The 20,313-nt window shown below is 37.9% G+C and overlaps 1 non-coding gene and 1 pseudogene across 1 annotated transcript; one reads left to right on the top strand and one right to left on the bottom strand.

Moving 5' to 3' along the window:
- The window catches only part of LOC112676305 (sodium/glucose cotransporter 1-like), a 90,797-nt pseudogene that overhangs the window by 31,589 nt on the left and 38,895 nt on the right, over positions 1-20,313 (bottom strand).
- On the top strand, positions 3,382-3,488 carry LOC112677046 (U6 spliceosomal RNA). Its single transcript, XR_003146815.1, has one exon. It is a non-coding gene; the product is annotated as a U6 spliceosomal RNA (small nuclear RNA).

Raw genomic sequence — 20,313 nt, 5'->3', positions numbered from 1 at the left:
AGTAGCATCATTAAACATTTAATAAATAGGTGGGCAAGAATACAAATTTTAAAAACTCAGAGCTACATTATAGAGAATACCCATATGTTGTACTCTGGATCTCATCTTGTTTCTTATCTGCCCACTCACTACATTTTAAAGACCTCTTAGTGTTGCTACATATCATCTAGTCCATCGCTTCTATGACTGCATAGTATTCCATAGTATCACTGCCCCCTGCCATTTCATTTGCCCACTCTGGAGTAACAAGCACAGTCAACACTGTGATTGATGGTATAGTCCCTCATGAACTTGCATGAGGATATTTTAGGTAGCTTCTGAGGAACACCACTGCTAGCTCAGAGTACAATATACTTACTTTTATCAAATACTGCTGGATTATCCTCCAGAATGGATTTACACCAGTCTATATGTCCACCAGAAGTACACAAGAGTTCCATATCCACATCCACATCCTCTCCAACACTTGGCATTATCAGTCTTTAATTTTTGCCAGTATCTTTGTGGTTTGAAGTTGCACTTCCCTCAAAACTCTGGGTTATATGCTTATTTTATGCTTGTTTTAATTTCCTTTTTTATAAATTGCCTGTCATTAATTTTACCCACATTTCCACTGGAACTTCTTTTTCTTGTGGATTTGCTACTAGTCTCTTGTTTATGATAAACATTTCTAATAACCTCTCTCATCTGTCAACTTTGCCTATGATACTTTAAAAAAATATTTTACTTATTTTTCATGAAACACACACACACACACACACACACAGAGGCAGATACATAGGTGAAGGGAGAAGTAGGCTCCCTGTGGGGAGCCCAGTGCAGGACTTGATCTCAGGACCCCAGGATCATGACCTGAGCTGAAGGCAGGTGCTCAACCACTGACCCACTCAGGCGTCCTTCCACATTTAAATCTTTAACCTACCTGTCCACCTTTATACTAAGTGTTCAGTAGGGGTGAAGTTTTGTTACTCCAAATAGTTGGTTTTCTGACAACATCAAAGAGTATGTATCTTCCCCACTGACTTCTGAAGCCTCCTTGGATACATATTAAATTCCTACAAGTACAAGAATCTGCCTTGACCTCTTTATTCTGCTCCACTAGTCTGTGTGTCTATTCTTGGCTATTTCAAATTGTTTTCATTACTGCTACTTTGCAGATGTTTAAAATTTGGTTTGGTAAGTTCCCCCTCTTTGTTCTTCAGTTTCAAACTTGAGTCAGTGATTTGTGGCATTTTCTTCTTCCACAAAATGTTTAAATCTTTTTTTTTTTAAATCATGATATAACACATGAAAGTACACTGTAGCACATTAAAAGCATTAAAAGCATATACTGTAACAACCATCCAAATTCAGATGGAACTTTGCAGGTACCCCAGAAACCTTTTTGTGGCTCTTTTTTTTTTAAATAAAAATTGAGGTGAAATTCATGTAATATATAATTAACCATTTTAAACAATTCAGTAGCCTTTAGTGTATTCCCAATCTTATGCAATCATCACTTCTAATTTCAAAACTTTTTCATCACCCTGGAAAAATACTCATATCCATTAAGCTGTCCCCCCCCCCTCCACTCCTCCTCTCCTAGCCCCTGGCAAGCACTAATTAGATTTCTGTCTCTATGGATTTGCCTACTGTGGACATGTCATATAAAAGGAATCATACACTAGGTGATCATTTGTGTCTGGCTTCTTCTACTTAGTATGTTTTTGAGATCCATCCAAGTTATAGCATATGTCAACTCCCCATTCCTTTTTATGGCTGAATAATGTTTCAATGAATGGATATATATTCTGTTTATTTATTTATTCATTCATGAGTGAACATATTGGTTGTTTCCACCCTGTGGTAATTATAAATACTGCTGACACATTGAATTTTTTTTATCTGAACCCCTACCCTTGCTCCAGAAATGACTGCGTTCGTGATTATTTTATTTCTTTCTTGCTTTTCTTTATATTTTTTTTGCCACTTACTGTGTATTCCTAAATGACATAAGTTAGCATTGCCTGTGGTTAACTTTTAAAATGTAATCATGCAGTTCCTAGCCTTATGTGTCTAGCTTCTTTAGTTTGGCATCAAGATGGAAGATCATCCATATTATTGTGTATAGATGTACTTCCTTTTTATTTTTTATTGCCTTTGTACCATATATTTCACAATTAATTTAATGATCTACCATCAATAGTGAGGTATATAATTTTTAGAATAAGTTTAAGTCCTTAAAAAATACAATTGAAATACTGGTTGGTTACATTTAATTTATAGACTCAGTTGGGGAGAACTGACATATTTTTCATGCCCAAAAGGATTGTGTTTTATAGATAGTGATAGTTAAAAATAATAATAAAAAAAGAAATAGCTGATGTGTTATAGATGGGGCTGTGAGTTCCTTTTAACAGATTTAACCTGTTAATTCCTTTTAAACAGAATTTCTTATCAAATTCTTTATGCAATAAATAAAGCCTAGAAAGGACACCTGATCACTGAGCGCAGACAGGCTGACTGTTGCCTGTGGTTGGAGAGACTGGACAAATACCCACCATTTGCTTCAACGTGGATGGAACTGGAGGGTATTATGCTGAGTGAAGTAAGTCAATTGGAGAAGGACAAACATTGTATGTTCTCATTCATTTGGGGAATATAATAGTGAAAGGGAATATAAGGGAAGGGAGAAGAAATGTGTGGGAAATATCAGAAAGGGAGACAGAACATAAAGACTCCTAACTCTGGGAAACGAACTAGGGGTGGTGGAAGGGGAGGAGGGCGGGGGGAGGGTGGGAGTGAATGGGTGATGGGCACTGAGGGGGGCACTTGACGGGATGAGCACTGGGTGTTATTCTGTATGTTGGTAAATTGAACACCAATAAAAAAGAAATTTATTATTAAAAAAAAGAAAGAAAGAAAGAAAAAAAGAGACTGGGAAAGTCTGGAATGTACTGAGAACCACCAGCTTCCAATGCAGTTGCTACAACTGTACCATGTCTAGTTACCTGATCAGTACACCAGTAGTACAAGGAGAAGGTAGGGACGCCAAAGACATTCCAGGCCATGGGAAGTCTCCAGTGATGGGATATGGAAAGAAGATATGGAAAAAATCCAGGTGAGACAAAAAACATTCTGGCTTGGCAGTCCAATTTCCTTCATGGATTAGGTTTGGCTTACTGCCTGGGTATTTATACAGTAGCTCCTGGTATCCTCCCACTTCCTGAAAGGCTTAAAACATCATAAAATTTATCAGTACCTTAAACTACACAGTAATACATGTTTGAAGACCCAAGATTATGAAGTGAGGCCCAGTTTCATTGTCTGTACCTAGTATAAAAAGCACAATGGACTAAACAATAGTCAAGACTATATGTGCCTAAGAAAAGACATCATCTTGTGCTTGCTTTGGCAGTACATATACTAAAATTGGAATGATACAGAGAAGATTAGCATGGTCTCTGCACAAGGATGACATGAAAATTCATGAAACATTCCATATTTTTAAATTTAAAAAAATAAAGAAAATAAAATCTTTAAAAGAATAAAATAAAGATTTGATCCTTTCTATCAAAACAAACAAAACCAAAACAAAACAAAAACAAACAACGACAACAAAAAGAAAAGACATCATGTCTTCCGAATAGAAACAAAAGTATAGTGGACGTTGGTGGTTGTGTGTCCACACCCCTCCTCTCACTTCTAGAAGCAGAGTCCCTCTTCCTACTTGAATGCCATACTGTGTGGCTTAGGTGGGCCTCGTCAAACTGTCCACCAGTCCAATCTGGTGTGTGCCCTAGGCCTGGCCAATGCTCTCTGACCCATGGGCAACAACTGGTGTGTCAAGAATGGATACGGGCTAATTGGAATCTGTTCCAGGAGTCTAGTGCTTAGAGAAACCAAAGAATCCAGCTTCCTTTCTTTCAGGTTCTAAGCTAGTATGACAATTTTAAGCTCTCTTATCTACCTGGTTCATTCAGAACCTGGATCTAATCATCACCAGAAAGTAGTGTGCCCCTGGAATTTTTACTTACATGAGCCAGGAAGGTACTTATTTGCTTATATTGTTTTTTAATTTTTTAATTTTTTATAATTTTTAATGTTTTTTTAATAAATTAATTTTTTATTGGTGTTCAATTTACCAACATACAGAATAACACCCAGTGCTCATCCTGTCAAGTGTCTTATATTGGCTTTGAACTAAAGTGCTATCACAAGCTCTCTAAATAATCTTGATTAAAATAAAAGTTAATATTCACTTTCCTGCAATGCCAATAAAATATTTATAAAACGTCATACTTGAAAATTTCCTCATAGTCTATGGCATTTATCTCTCAATATCCTAAGTGTTATACAATCTTAACATTAAATAAAAAGTAGTTTTTAAAAGATTTACCTATTTAGAGAGAGCGTGAGTGGGGAAGGATCAGAGGAAGAGAAAGAATCTCAAGCAGACTCCCTGCTGACCGTGGAGCCTGGCACAAGGTTTGATCCTAGGACTCTGAGATCATGACCTGAGCCAAAATCAGGAGTCAACCAACCGAGCCACCCAGGTGTCCCTAAAGAAAAATATTTTTTAAAAGGCACAAAACACCCATAATTCCAGTTACTTAACTTAAGCCCTTTTATTTTGGCATAGTAAATCATGTTCCTTTGATATAGACTTGATTTTTGAAATGCATTCAGAATCATTTGAAGTCAAAATTAGTCAATGAAAGAATACTGTCTGATTATAAAATGAATAAGACACCTCATGGCACTTCTACAAATGAATTTCATGTGGGTTAAAAAAAGGTAAAATACAAAAGTACAAAGTTAACAGAAAAAAAAAATCCCAGAATATTTTTATGAACTTGAGTTAGGGAGCACATTCTTAGACAAGATACAAAAAAAGGAAAGGATGCTTGATAAATTTGATCTAAAATTTATATGACTGAAATCAAGTTAAAAATTTGTCAGACTAAAAGAAGAGATTTGTGTCATGTATAAAGAACTCCTATACACCAACAAGCAAAGGAAACTACTCAGAAAAAATATGGTAGAGGATATGAATGGGTCATTCACAAAAGAGGAACTACAAATGGCCACCAAGTGTATGAAATTATATTCCACCTCACCAGTCTGTAAACTTCCAATTAAAACAAGAATGAGATACTTTATTTTTTACCTATTTGGCAAATTTTTAGAAAGTCTTAAAACATCAATTTTTGGCTGAAAATTTAGGGGACACATATTCTCACATATATTTCTGAGACTATAAGTTAATACACCTACTTTGGAGAAAAATTTGGGGTATTCCTCAACAAGCTGGGTTTATTCCAGGAATGCAAGATGGAGTTAACATTCAAAACCAAGTCAATATAATTCACTGTGTTAAAAGGATGAAGGAGAAAAATAATATACCTTTTTCAGTAGAAGTGGAAAAAATACTTGCTACATTTCAAAACTTGTTCATGATAAACAATTATAGCAAACTAGGAATAGAAGCGAACTTGTTAGTCTGGCAAAGAGTATCTACAAAAAATTGACAGCAAATAATTTATTTAATGGTGAAATATCCAAAGTTTCCCCGCTAAACTGGGAATGAGACAAGGATGCCTGTTATCTCTACTTCTATTCAACACTGTACCAGTGGCCCTGGCCAGTGTACTAAGTCAAGAAAAATATACAAAAGGTATAAAGTTTGGAAAGTGAGGAAACAAAAAGGTATCTTCTTGACCTGGATGCTTGTTACCAGAGTGTGTTCACTTGGTGATAGTTCATCTAGCTACACACTTTGACTTGTGCACTTTTCAATAAAGTTTATTACAAGTACACAACCAAAAAGACGTAGTAGATCTCTATTCACAGACATAGAAATTTGCCCAAGGTTTAGTACCATAAGTGGAAAAACAGGCCACAAATTTTGTTTTGTTTCTATCTATATACCTATTTCATAGATTAAAAAATGATTGTATATATGAAGAATATCTCTGGAAGGATATGCATGAAACTCTTAATACTGGTTGTCTTTGGGGAGTTCAACTGAGAAACTGAGGGCAATGAGTATTTTACTGCATACATTTTTGTTTTGTTTACCTAAAAATAAAAAATAAAAAATTGCAATTGTATATACATGGGGGGGGGTCTCATGGTGACTAGTTACAACAACACTCATTTGGATGTACAAGTTCTTGTATATTTTGAAAAGAAAACCATCATTCCATGACTTTAACATAGTTTACTTACCAAAAGAGCATGAATGCTCCAATTTTAAAAATCTCATTACTTTTCTCAGAAAATATCAGTCTGTTTGGGCTACTATCACAAAATACCATAGATTGGGTGACTTATAAACTACAAATACTTACTTCCCACAGTTCTGGAGGCTAGGAAGTCTGAGATCAAGTGCTGTTTGAGTGGGTGTCTAGTGAGGATCTCCTTCTTGGCTCACAGGTAGCCATCTTCTCACTGTGTCCTCAAATGGTGGGAAAAGTGAAGGGGTTCTCTGGAGTCTCTTTTATAAGAGTACTAATGCCATCCATGAGCACTCTGCCCTCAAGACCTAATCACTTCCCAAAGGTCCCACCTCCGGATACCATCAGAATTGGGGGTTAGGATTTCAACATGTGAATTTTTGGTGGGGGCAGACAAACATTCAGTCTAACAGTAAAGAATATATAATCATTTAGAGGTAGAGTTGCTAACATTAAATGGAATATTCCACCTGCTGCAAAAGTTTAATTGGATGTCATTTGCAACTATTGAGGTGAACTTGGCAGGTTGAAAAAATGTTGATATTTAATACTAATAAACATTAAACATAATGTCTTAGTGTGTTTTATAGAGTTTTGTCACTCAAATTAGTCGTTGGTTCCCAGCTTATTAAAAAATTCCTTGACTCATGCCTGACATGTATTTTGTGTTCCAGTAATATAGCACTGAGTGCACTTGATGGCACACTAATGCTTACTAAATGGTGAGACTGAGGATTATGTGACTCTGATTGATTCTATAATTTCTCATTCAGTGGGGCTCAACAACATGCTCTATGGAGCCATAGTCCTTCAACTGTATTCACATATTATTTCAATAAATTTTCAATATCCGAGCCAACAATTGTTCCTTCTAGATTTATGTAAGACTAATCTCTGACCCGTGGAGCAGTTCATAACACCAACCTCACTAAGGTTATTATCACTAAGGTCATTATCCTAGTGGAAGGAATCTTCCATTTTAAGTAAGTGTACTTGCCATTACAGGTGTTGTAATATGTTAGTTCACATATTGGGCTTTGGTGTTTAGAGACTCAGCTATGAGTTCTGCTCTTGGTGTGTCTCATGAGCAAGTTACTTAACTGAATAACTCAGTTTCCTCATCTGTAAAATGGAGATAACCATTGCAGTTATGCATCATGGTGGCTATGGTGATTAAATGAAGCAAATATGGATAAATGGCTACCTGGTAGTACATGATACTTGATTCATATTAGCTACCATTTTCATTCTTACTACTTAATAGTAGTAAGCAACTATTATGTGCCTCAGGATACAATGGTTTTAGTTTTTGAGAAGTTTTGGAGCTGGGAGGTATGAGTTATTTATGTGATACAATCAATGAACAATCAGGGTATGTATCACAAAAATATTAAGTCATATGTAGTAGTGATGTGAGTCCACAGAAAAAAAGACATGTAGATGGAATAAATATAAAACCACACTTTTGGCAGAGGGTGGAAGTGCCTTCTGTTGACCTTGATGGGTGGATTTAACTGTGTGAATGAAAAGGAAAGGGGCTTCTAACTAGAGAGGAAGAGCACTGACAGAGGCATAGAGATGGAGATGAGAGTGGCAGGCCACTTGACACTGTCCCAAAGGACTAGAGTTTATCATTGCCACTCCTATTTCTTGACTCTTCTGTCTTTCAAAGTGAGCAGAATTTCCCCCTCTGCCTGCCCTCAACTTTTCAGATGATCTGAGACAATGCTCTTGGGTTCTGAGGGCCTCAGTCTTTTCATTGGTGAGATGAAGGTCCTGAAGTGGTCCTAGGCAACAATCAGACTCAAAGATTCCATTCATGGTGTCCAGTCTGCCAAGATTGACTTACCAAAGCCCATTACCAAGATTGATCCCAGAACCATAACAATAGCATGTAAGATATCAGTGTAAACCACAGCTGCAAAACCACCTGAATAGAGAGGAGAAAGAGAAACAAAAACCACATTTGAGACTGTTGAAAGTCACTTCTGTATCCTTATTCTACATGCTTGCTTCCTCCCAGATTGCTCCATTCACACCTTTTGTACCTGTAAGTCAGTAGGTCTTACAATACAATGTTTAGTCTTTGTACATACTGTTTTCTCTCTTTAATATACCTCATGATCTTTTGCTGGATTCTTATCTTGCCCTTCTGTATCCCAATTTCCCTTTACTTCCCATTTTTTTGATGAATGAAAAGCTGGTAGTTTTCCTAAACAAAAAAGTACATCTTTAATCACAAAATCTCAGTTTGGAAGCAATGGTTAGCAGCATCTCTGGCTGTTTTCTGCTCCATGCAAGTAGTTAGCCCAGTTGTGACAAATAAAAATGTCTCCAGACATTACCAAATGTCCCCTGGGGAGAAACCTCCGCTCCCACTCCCTGGTGCATTGACAGTCACCGACTGAGTGCATTCCACTCCCCACTCTGTTTCTCCCCATTCAGACAGTGATGAACTGCCAGGGACACTCAACAGTGTCCAAGATTTGCACTGTGACTAGAAAAAACAAGTGACGAGAGCCCCTACTCTCAAAATCTAGGCAGAGCCTCTTGGACAGGACCGCTTACATAGAAGATCCCATCTGATGGCTTGCCCAGGTTACCAGGTGACCAAGATGCCTGAAGCTGCTGCCTCTTCCTCATTCCTTTTCTGTTTCTATGCTATTAGCTAGCAGTATGCAGTGTCAGGCCTTGGCCCACCCCAAACATGATCACTGCCATCCTCGCCAGTGTCCTTAGAAAGCCTTCCACTGGCCTGACCTGATTTCTAGAGGTAGGACACCACTTAGGCACCCTGCCACAATTATTTTCACTGTTCCACCCCTTTGGGCCTAGTAATGTGATCTATAGACTTAGGGAAAATGCAAAATCTGGAGACTCCTGCCTAAATGTCTACTAGCACTCCACTATGAGAAGAACTTTTGTGCCAATATAAATATATGTGTGATTACAGTAACCTCACCTGTGATGGTATAAATGCCAGTAATTGTCAGCAAGACTATGGTGGTCAGGTAGACATCTAAACCCAAAACCAGTCTCATGAACATGGCACCATTTCATCCATTTATCTGTATCAGTACAGATCTCTACCTGAAATGAGTAAAAGGTGACAGGCTGCATTTGCATTTCCAGCTCATTCAACAGCAACATCGTAAAGACCCTAAAGCCATCTGCAGGAAGTGGTCTATAGTTAGCACATCCACTCTATCACTAATAGACATGGACTGAGGTCTACCCAAGTTCTGTTGGGCAAAAAGGTTTGTGCCCCATGAGTTCAGCAAGATTAGCACCTTCAGGGTTTGGGTTAATCCAATTAATTCAGTTCATAAAAACTTGGCCTCTTTCTCCCTGGAAACTTGGAGCAGGGATGTGCTCAGAGAGAGCCATTTCTACAGTTCTGCCATTGGGAAAAGGTAAAGGGGATAGCACATCAGGGGCTGGCAAGCTTTTTCTTTAAAAGACCAGATGGTAAATACTGTAGGCTTTGCAGGCCACATACTGTCTCTATTTTTCACAACCATTAAAGTCTGTAAAAAACCAGTCTTAGTTCATGGACAATACAAAGGAGAACACTAGGCTGACTGGCCTGCAGGCCAGATTTGTTGATCCTTGGCTTAGGTGGTACTGACTTTAAAGCATGTGCACATCATTCAGCCAGCTGGTCTCTTATTCTGTTATTGTGGTCTCCAAAGCAGGGTTAAAATGGCAGAGATCCTCCCAACATTCATCTATCCATTTATTCACCAGATGTTTACTGAGCAACAACATAGTAGATACTCAACAGAGTTTAAAAGACACAAGAGTTACTAAGACTCAGCTGTTGTCCTCAGGGACCTTATATTTAGTGACAGAGACTAAATAGGCAATTTCTATGCAGTGTGGTAAGTGACACTCATTTGGTCACTAAAAACAAAAACAAAACCCAAAACCATTTATGAAGTGCCTTAAGTGCTGGTCATTTTCTCAGCACAGTGGGTAATGTAGTGAATAAGCCAGGCGAGGCCTTGGGCCTTGAGAAGCCTGCTCTGAAGTGGAGGAGACAGATAATAAGCAAGGAAATGGATAAATTCCTCTCACATGGTAACAAATATTACAAAGAAAAATTTAAAACCCAGTAATAGAAGAGAGATTGACGGGCATACTCATCAAAGGCCTCTCCAAGGAGGTGATATTTGAAAAGCAAATAATGTTCTGGAAAGAACATTCCAGACACAGCATAAGGCAAGTGTCAAGGGCTTCAAGTGGGAACGAGCTCGCTAGGTTTGAGAAACAATAAGGCAGGCAGTGTGGTCAAAGCCTGCTGAGAACAAGGGAGGAGGCCATCCTTACAGATCATAATAAGGGGCTTAGGTTTTCTTCTAAGGATAGTAGAAAACTCCTGGACTATTTTAATCAGAGGAGTGACATCATCTAATGGCATGACACAGGTAAGCCCACGGTTCTCTAGAAATACAAAGGAGGGACCTGTAACCTAGGCTTGGGACATAAATAAGATGCCTCCGCCCTTTTTTTTTTTTTTTTTTTTGGAAAGTATTATTGAGTTATTTTTTCTCTACTCTCGTTTAGACAGCAGAGGCCAGAAGTAACTTATGGGGCCTCAGAGTGAACTGCTGAGACCAATCTAGCACTGTCCCGCCTACTGAATTTTTGTTGTCTTTTGTTTTGTTTTCTGGGCTGGCTTTTACACAACTCACCAAGATCTTATTGAAGATATAGAGGGATAAGTATAGAATAGCAGGGAGGAGCTGGATCAGAAAGCCACCAAACCTCTTCCTCAAATATTCTGGCATCTTCATCACCTGCACAAGCAATAAGAGAAGTCACCACCAGACAGAGTGCCAGAAGAGGCACACCTGCAAGGATGTGCCTTGTGCACAATATGCTGGTTGTCACAGAGACATAGCCAATGGCCGGAGCGGCCCAGGTATATAAGGTGCAGCAGGGTCACCCACTCTGGCTTTGCATTCCATGGCACTTGTTAGTATGGGGAAAATAAGAAAGGAGAAGCAATAGTGCTGCCTTCAAGAAGCCTGGAACCCAGCTTCCTGTGTAATTTCCTAAATGTAGAAGGAAATGTGGCTAACTGAACCGGTCTAATGATGATAAATCACCTTAATGAAATAATTGCAGAGCAAAATCAAATGCCTTATCACATACTATAAATATAACAAGTGCTCAGGAGAGACAGAACTTGACTCGACAGCTCTCCGATCTGGTCTTCAGTACCCATGCTCTTGTGCACGTGTTGGCTGTCCCCAACAATCCTGTTCATTTTGACTTCCATTGTCTCAGGCTGTGGGCACCCTGCCACAGGAAGTGCGCCTCTGTTAGTTAGATTCCTGGATCCTGGCTCATGGTAGGTGAACAAGTAAGAGCTAAATGTATACTGTCCCATCTTCTGTCCTGAGTATCCTCATGGACTCTTGTCCAGCTGCTCACATGTGTCTATTTTAAGTTCTATGTCAGATTCCATCTGTTTTATGAAAGCTTATCTACAAATTTCACAGGGACCACGTGTCTTCTCCTAAACACCTGTGGCTTTAATATTTTCACTTTCTGTTTGGTCTTTAATCATATACTGCCACATATGGCTCTTTCTCAGTGACATTCTAAGCTCTTTTACACTTGCTAATAATTGAATTTGTTTGCTAGGGCTGCTGTCCCAGAGTGCAACAGACCAAGGGGCTTAAGCAATAGAAATGCTACCGTGTTACAGTTCTGGAGGCTGGAAGTTCAAAGTGTCAGCAGGCTTGGTTCCTTCTGGGACCTGTGAAGGAAAAATCCATTCCAGGCCACTGTCCTTGGCTTACTGAAGGCTGTCATCTCCTTGTGTCTTCCTATCCTTTTGCCTCTATACATGTCTCTGTCCAAATTTTCTCTTCTTATAAGGTTCTACTGGATGAAGGCCTACCTTAATGACCTCCTTTTAACTTAATTACTTTTTAAAAGATCTTATCCCAAAATATAATCACAATCCAAGGTAATTTTCCTGGGCTATGGCTTCACCATTGCAGATGCTAGGCTGCATGACAAGCCTTTCACATTTTAAAATAAGATTTTATTTATTTATTTGAGAGAGGGTGAGAAAGCATGTGTGAGGGATCCCTGGGTGGCGCAGTGGTTTAGCGCCTGCCTTTGGCCCGGGGCGCGATCCTGGAGACCCGGGATCGAATCCCACATCGGGCTCCCGGTGCATGGAGCCTGCTTCTCCCTCTGCCTATGTCTCTGCCTCTCTCTCTCTCTCTCTGTGACTATCATAAATAAATAAAAATTAAAAAAAAAAGAAAGCATGTGTGAGCACAAGCAGGGGAATGGCAGGCAGAGGACAGATTCCTTGCTGAGCAGGGAGCTTGATCCCAGAACTCAGAGCATGACCTGAGCTGAAGGTAGATGCTTAGCTGACTGAGCCACCCAGGCATCCCACCTTTCACATTTTTAATGCCTCTACAAATATTTAAAATTTTTAGTTTTTAAAACTTATTTTATTTAAATTCAATTAGTTAACTTATAGTGTATCATTAGTTTCAAAGGCAGAGGTCAGTAATTCATCAGTTGCATATAACACCCATGCTCATTACATCACATGCCCTCCCTAAAGTCCATCACCCAGTTACCTGATGCCCCCCACCCATCTCCTCTCTAGCAACCCTCAGTTGGATTCCCATGGTTAAGAGTCTCTCATGGTTTCTCTCTCTCTCTCTCTCTCTCTGATTTCATCTTATTTTATTCTTTGGTTCTCCTATGGTCCTGTTTGCACCTTAAATTCCACGTATGAGTGAAACCACATAATTTTCTTTCTCTGATTGACTCATTTCACTCAGCATAATATCCTCCAGTTCCATCCATGTTGATGTAAATGGTAGGATTTCATCCTTTTTGATGACTGAGTAATATTCCACTGTGTGTTGTGTATATATCTACATCTATATATCCTATATATATATATATATATGTATACCTCACACCGTCTTCATCCATTTATCTTTGATGGGTGTCTGGGCTCTTGCCATAGTTTGGCTATTGTGGACACTGCTGCTATAAACATTGGGGTACAGGTACCCCTTCAGATCACAACATTTGTATTCTTTAATACCTAGTAGTGTAATTGCTGGGTTGTGGGGTAGCTCTATTCAGTGAAATTCTCCTATTTTAAGTGTAAAGTTTGATGAGCTTGGGAAAAATGTATAGTTATATGTAATCACCACCATACTCGAAATATTAAGCATTCCTAACACCCCCCACAGAGCTCCTAAGGATTCACGGTCAAGGCCTCCACTCCCTCCTTGGTCTCAGACAACCAGTATTAGCTGTTCCCACAGATTTGATTTTTCTAGAATTTTAAATAAACAAAATCATATGCTATGTACTTTTTTTAATGGCCTGTTTCCTTCACTGGCCTGATTTTCTTAAGACTCAGACACATGGTTCCAGGACTCTTTTTTAGTGCTGCTTGGTACCACATCATGTACCGTTTATCTACTCTTGGAGCGCAATTGAGATGATGTGTTTCTAGATTTGGCTAGTAGGAACATGACTGCTATGAAGCTTCATGTACAAATTTCTGTGTGGATGTATGTCCTCATTTCTCTGGGGCTTAGGTAAAAATCTAGATCTAGGGAAATACTGGCTGGGTGGTCAGGTTTAATTTGTGAAGAGACTGCCAACCTGTCCTCTCTGACATGGCTATGCCATTCTGCATTCCCTTGAGAAACGCATGAGTCCCAGTTGCCCCACTCCCTCTCCATCTCTCCCTAGTATCAGTGCTTCTCCTCTTAGCCATTCTTATGGCTCTCAGTGGTATTTTATCTGGTGTAGTATTTTCCCAATGATCAATTGTAGTGAACATCTTTTCACATGATTATTTGCCACTTGTCTCTTCTCTCTGGTGAAACAGCTGTTCAAACTTGTTACTGAAATTTGGGAGTTTTTTTTAAAACAAAATATACATTGTGGATATGTCTTTTATTGTAAATATGTTCTAAATATTCCCCCCACCCAGTCTCTAGCTTGCCTTTTCATTTTCTTAAAAATATCTTTCATAGAGTTAAAGTTAAAAGTTTTATTTTGAAGTCCTATCAATTTCTTCCTCTGTGGATAATTTATGTTTTTTGTGTCCTAGTTGAAAAATCTTTCCCTCCTTCATCACCTTTTTTTGGCAACAATCAAAAATTAAGGTAACATTGACATATAACCTTATATTAGTTTTAGGTGTACAAATGATTTGAAATTTATATACATTTCATCTACATTTTTGAAGAGTACTTTTGCTGGATATGGAATTCTTGGTTGATAGATTTTTCTTCCTTTCAGCATTTGAATATGTCATTCAAATGTTTTCTGGCCTCCATTGTATCTGATGAAATGTCATCCATTAACTGTATCATTCCTCCCCTGCATATAATGTGTTTTCTTTTACGTCTTTCAAAATTTCTTATCTTTGCTTTTAGCAGTTTGAGTACGATGTAAACTTAAGTGTAGCTGTTTGTGTGTTTATTGGTATTTGTTAAGCTTTTTACATTGGTACATTAACATTTTCCATGAAACTTGGGGATATTTTCAGTTATTCTTCAAAAAATTTTTTCTGCCTCTCTCTCTTCTTTCTGGGATACTAAGTACATGCATGTTGGACTGTTCGATATTGTATCATAGGTCTCTGAGGTTTTCTTCCTTTTTCTTCAAAAATTTTCCCTTCTGTTCCCTTTTGTTCTCCTAGTTAACTCCTATTATACTTATGTTCACTGACTCTCTTGTTTGCCATCTTGTCTGTGCTGTTGAGTTCCTCTTGTGAATTTTTCATTTTAGCTACTGTGCTTTTCAACTCCAGAATTTCCATTTGGATATTTTCTATAGTTTCAGTTTCTCTGTTGAGAGACCCTCTTTGCTTATTCATTAGTATTACACTTTCTTTTACTTCTTTGAATATATTCATAGTTGTAGGTTTGAAGTCTTTTGTTTGTTAAATAAACATCTGGGCCTTGTCAGAGTCTGTTTCTATTTATCACTTTTCCTTTTGGAGTGTGGGTCACATTTATATTTCCATTTCTTTGTAAGTTTAATAATTCTTGTGCAGACTGGCCATCATTGATCCCATGATGCTGCATTCTAGAATCTGTTTTGTTCTGAGGATTGCTGTTTCTTGTTTTCGTAGGCAATTGCCTTGCCTGGACTCAAACTGCAACATCTTTCATGCCACCCCACCTTCTGCCCTCACCCTTCAGTATGTAGCAGCTGATGTCTCTGGTTGTTTTCTTTACACTTTTAGCTGCTGCTTAGCCCAGTCTAGAGGTTTTCCCTGCACTTGAGTGGTCTGGTAGTCAGTTAAGGTTTTGTGCAGAATTTATACTCAGATTTGAAGGTTAATCCTTTCTTTGGTATCCTTGTTTTTGGAGCTCCCACAGAAATTTCCTGTTATTTTGTCAGCCCTATGTTCTCTCTTCTGAGTAAGCTTTCTGCTATCTACTGCCTACATTGTGTGGGCTGTGGAAGGTACTCAGTCCTAGGCACTATAAAGTCACAGATCTAACAGGTCTAGTTCTGTCTCCACAGAGCAGAGTTCCCTGTAGTTTCTGCCTTTTTTTTGGTTCTCATGCATGCACGTATACATTGGTGGTCAGCCAGGGATTTGAGCTTTTTCTATCTTACTTTAAAATCTTTCTCAATCTCAAGGACATAAAAGATATCGTATACTTTCTTATGAAGTTTAAAATCTTTTACCTTTCCTATTTAAGTCTTTAATCAACCTAAAATTATTTTTGTGTAGAACAGACATCCAATTTGATTTTTTTCATATGATAATCAATTGACCTTCCTTTCCTCAGTGATCTGCAGTACTACTGATGTCGTAAATCAAGTGTCCATATATATGAATGTTTCTGGGTTATTTTCCTCTTCCACTTGTCAATGTTTTTATCCTTGTGTCCATATCATACTGTCTTGATTACTATAGCTTTGTAGTAAGTCTTGATATTTGGCAAGGCAAATCCTTCTTATTTTTCTTTGATAGGAGTATCTTTGCTATTCTAATGATTTTGCTTTTTTACATATATTTCATTTCTTTTTTCCAGTTTTATGGATCTATAATGGTATATAACACTAATTTTAGGGTGTCCAACACAATTTGATACAAATATACTTGTGAAATGATTATCACAGTTAAGTTAGTTAATATCTCCATCACCTCATGTAATTACCTTTTTTTAATACTGAGAACTTTCGAGATTTACTCTCTTAGCAGCTTTTAAGTATATAATACAGTATTGTCAATGACAGTCACCATGCTAATTTTAAAATCCATTTAGCCATTCTATGCCTTTTGGTTGGATAATTTAATTCATTTATATTTAAAGTAATTATTAACACATAAGGGCTTACTAATGCCATCTTAATTGTTTTCTGGTAGTTTTGTGATTCTCTTGTTACTTTCCTTCCTCTCTTGCTGTCTTCCTTTGTGAATTGATGATTTTCCTTAGCAGTATGCTTTCATTTCCCATTTATCTTTTGTATATCTACTGTAACTTTTTGCTTTTTGGTTACTATGGCGTTTACATAAAACTTCTCATATATATAACAGTCTATTTTAAGGTGATAGCTTTGATCACATACAAAAACTGTATCCTTTTACTCCCTTGCCCAGCATTTTACATTTTTGATGTCATAATTTACTTCTTTTTATATTTTTTATCTATTAGCAAATAATTGTAGCTATAGTTATTTTTAATACTTTTGTTTTTTAACCTTTAAACTGGATTTAAAAAAAATAAAAAAAAACTGGATTTAAGTGACTAACATACCACTATTTTACAGTATTAGACTACTCTGAATTTGACTATATACTTGTCTTTATCAGGCCATTGTTTATTTTCATATGTTTTCATGTTACTAGTTAGCACCCTTCCATTTCAGCTTGAAGAACTCCTTTCAGCATTTCTTGTAAGACAGCTTTAGTGGTGATAAACTCCTTCATCTATTGTTTGGGAAAGTCTTTATCTCTCCTTCATTTCTGAAGGACAACTTTATCATATAAGGTATACTTGATTGGTAGTTTTTTTTTTCTTTCATCACTTTGAACATATCCCACTCTCTCCTGACCTACAAGGATTCTGCTAAGAAATCTGCAGATAGCATTATGGGGGTTCCCTTGTATGTAAGGATTTTTCTCTTTTTTAATTTTTAATTTTAAAATTTTCTCTTCGTGTTTAGACAATTTTATTATAATGTGTCTTGGAGAATATAGTTTTGGATTGAAATTGGGGGGGGGCTATGATCTTCATGTCCTTGGATATTCAAATCTTCCCCCCCTTCCCACACCAATTGTGGAAGTTCTCAGTCATTATTTCTTTAAATAAGATTTCTGTTCCTTTTGCCCTCACTTTTCCTTCTAGGAGCCCAATAATGTGTGGGTTTTGCATCGTAATGGTATCTTACAGTCTTGTAGGCTTTCACAACTCTTTTCATTAAATAATTTCCAATGACCTGTCTTCTACTTCATAGATTCTTTGCTTGCTCCAGTCTGCTATTTATGCTCTGTATTACACTTTTCATTTCAGTCATTGTATTCTCCCATCCTGGAATTGATTTTCATGATTTCTATCTCTGTGTTAAATTTCTCATTTCTTCATGTATTGTTTTCCTTATTTTATTGAATCATCTTTCTGTGTTTTCTTGTAGCTAACTAAGCTTCCTTCAACCATTTTGCATTATTTATCAAATAAATCTCAGATCTCCAATTCCTTGGAGTTGGTTATGAGAAAACTGTATTCCTCTGGTGGTGCCATGTTTTCTTGATTTTTCATGTTCCTCAAATTTTGTATTACTGTCTTTGTATTTGAGAAAGCAGTCATCTCCTCATCTTTATTGACTGGCTTTTGGAGAGAAATACCTTCTGTAAGCCTTGCCAGAAATTCTGAGGTTTTCTCAGAACATTTTTGTGAATATACCTGCTCCACACTTCCTGTTCTCTTTTTGGTGGGAATTTTTAAGATTATATATCTTTTCCTGATCCTGCAAGCCAGGCCAAGTTCTGACAGCCTCTCTTTTGCTAGCTTTTCCTAGGGCATTGCTGAATGCTCAAGGTTTTATGCTTTCTCCCAATTCCACAGAGTCAGTCTGGTTTTCTGTGAATGCTCACTAACTTTCTGCAGAAAAAAAAGACTTGCTCTTTACACCATCTGGGGTGCACAAAAGGAGCTAGCCACAGATGTAGGTGTATGTGGGTGAGGTGTGTGACATGTTGAAGTGCCCTTGGGCCAACTGGGGGGATCTGTAGGTGAGGAGACCCCAGTGGCTCACTAGCAGGCTTCCTGATAAGTTTGCAAAGTAGGATCTGTGTCTTTCTGATGCCATCTGAGAGCCCTGGTCACTGTTTTCTCAGCCATTCCCTATCCTCCTCCTCCCCCACCCTCAATGTACAGCATACCTCTCTATATTCTGGATGGAGTGAGAAAGAAGTGGGTTTTCTTGGCTGACTCCAGTGCAACTGGATAGCTGGGCATCTACTCCTATGCTCTCAATTTCCCCTGTGGGAGAAATCTCAGGCTGAGAACATCTCTCTTGGCAGTAAGCTATGCCACCTTGGGGGAAGGGTAACATAGGTACACTGAAATTGTTCCTCTCACCCTCTTCAATACATCCAATTTTGGATTTTCTTTTTCTCCAAGAATGTGCTAGAACTTCTCCAGTGGACTTCTGGACTTCCACAAAAGCCCTCTTATCTATGGGTGATTGTCTAAATTGGTGTTCTTTGAGGGAAGATGGTAGAAAGCTTTTATTCCACCATGTTGATGTCAGTCCACATATCTTCACAGATATGCAGCCTAGATGGTCTCTGTGTCTCTCAGCTGGACACTGACACATCTTTGTCCCCTTATCTCTTACATACATTTTAGAATCAGCCAAGTTCCTAAAAAATCCTGTTTGGGTTTTGTTTGGAATTTCATTCCAAGCCCAGACCAATTTGGAAAGAAATAACATTTTTAGGATATTGTCCTCTAGTCATTAACATATTTGTTCTTTTCATTTATTTGGGTCTTATTTTTAGATAAAGTTTTAAAACATTTTCTATAAAAGCTTTAAAAAGTGGACCTTGGAATGGAGAAAAAAAATAAGTGGGAAATATCAGAAAAGGAGACAGAACATGAAAGACTCCTAACTCTGGGAAATGAACTAGGGGTGGTGGAAGGGGAGGTGGGCGGGGGGTGGGGGTGACTGGGTGATGGGCACTGAGGTGGGCACTTGACGGGATGAGCACTGGGTGTTATTCTATATGTTGACAAATTGAACACCAATAAAAAATAAATTTATTAAAAAAATAAAATAAAAAGTGGACCCTTGAATTAGGCCTGGAGTAAAACAGTGGGCAATTATTGGCATCTGTGTACCTAACATAGAATGATGTCATTTCAGGCATTTCTCAGGATTTAGGGAAGTCAGTACAAGGATCAAAAGATTGAGAAATTTAACTTGTCCTCCAGGATGTTTTTATGTACACATGCAATATTTGTAAGAAAAAATATTATAGAGATTACCTGATAATGGACACTCACCCCAGTCTTAATGTAAATAGGAGAAAATATCCAGCCAAGAACACAGAGCAGAAATGGAACCTGAATCCAAGAAGAATTACATTAGGGTCCCATCTAGGCCATGCTCTTAAATGAGATGCAATCTCAGTGACTATCTGTTTTAAGACTAACAAATAGATCAATACTGGGGAACCTTACAAACAACAGCCCAAGTGCACACCTTTCAGTGAAACAAACTACTTACAGGCATTGGATCTTTGCTTATGAAAGAGTGCATTCTCAATTTTGAGGGGTTAACTGAGCCAGTTTTCAGAGAATTTATTTTTAATTTGTTTGCCTATTTCCAAATTGGAGTAAAGGTGGGTTATATATAAAAGATAGTTTAAAAAAGTCAGAAACCATTCAGAGAAATAAGGGAGAAGCTTTACCAAAATTTCATGGAAGTTATTGAAATTAAGTAATAAATTTGGCTCTGGCTTTCCTACAAAGAAGGGGTAAGGCAAGCTGAATATATAAAGCCAATGCTAGTAAATTATGAGAGGTATGTTGTGGCAAAAATCAGAGCATCTTGTAGG

The sequence above is a fragment of the Canis lupus genome, chromosome 26, assembly GCF_003254725.2.
Source record: "Canis lupus dingo isolate Sandy chromosome 26, ASM325472v2, whole genome shotgun sequence".
In the NCBI taxonomy this organism is placed as follows: domain Eukaryota; kingdom Metazoa; phylum Chordata; class Mammalia; order Carnivora; family Canidae; genus Canis; species Canis lupus.
Note: the sequence above shows the minus strand (reverse complement) of the source record. Positions and strands in the feature narration are given on the sequence as shown.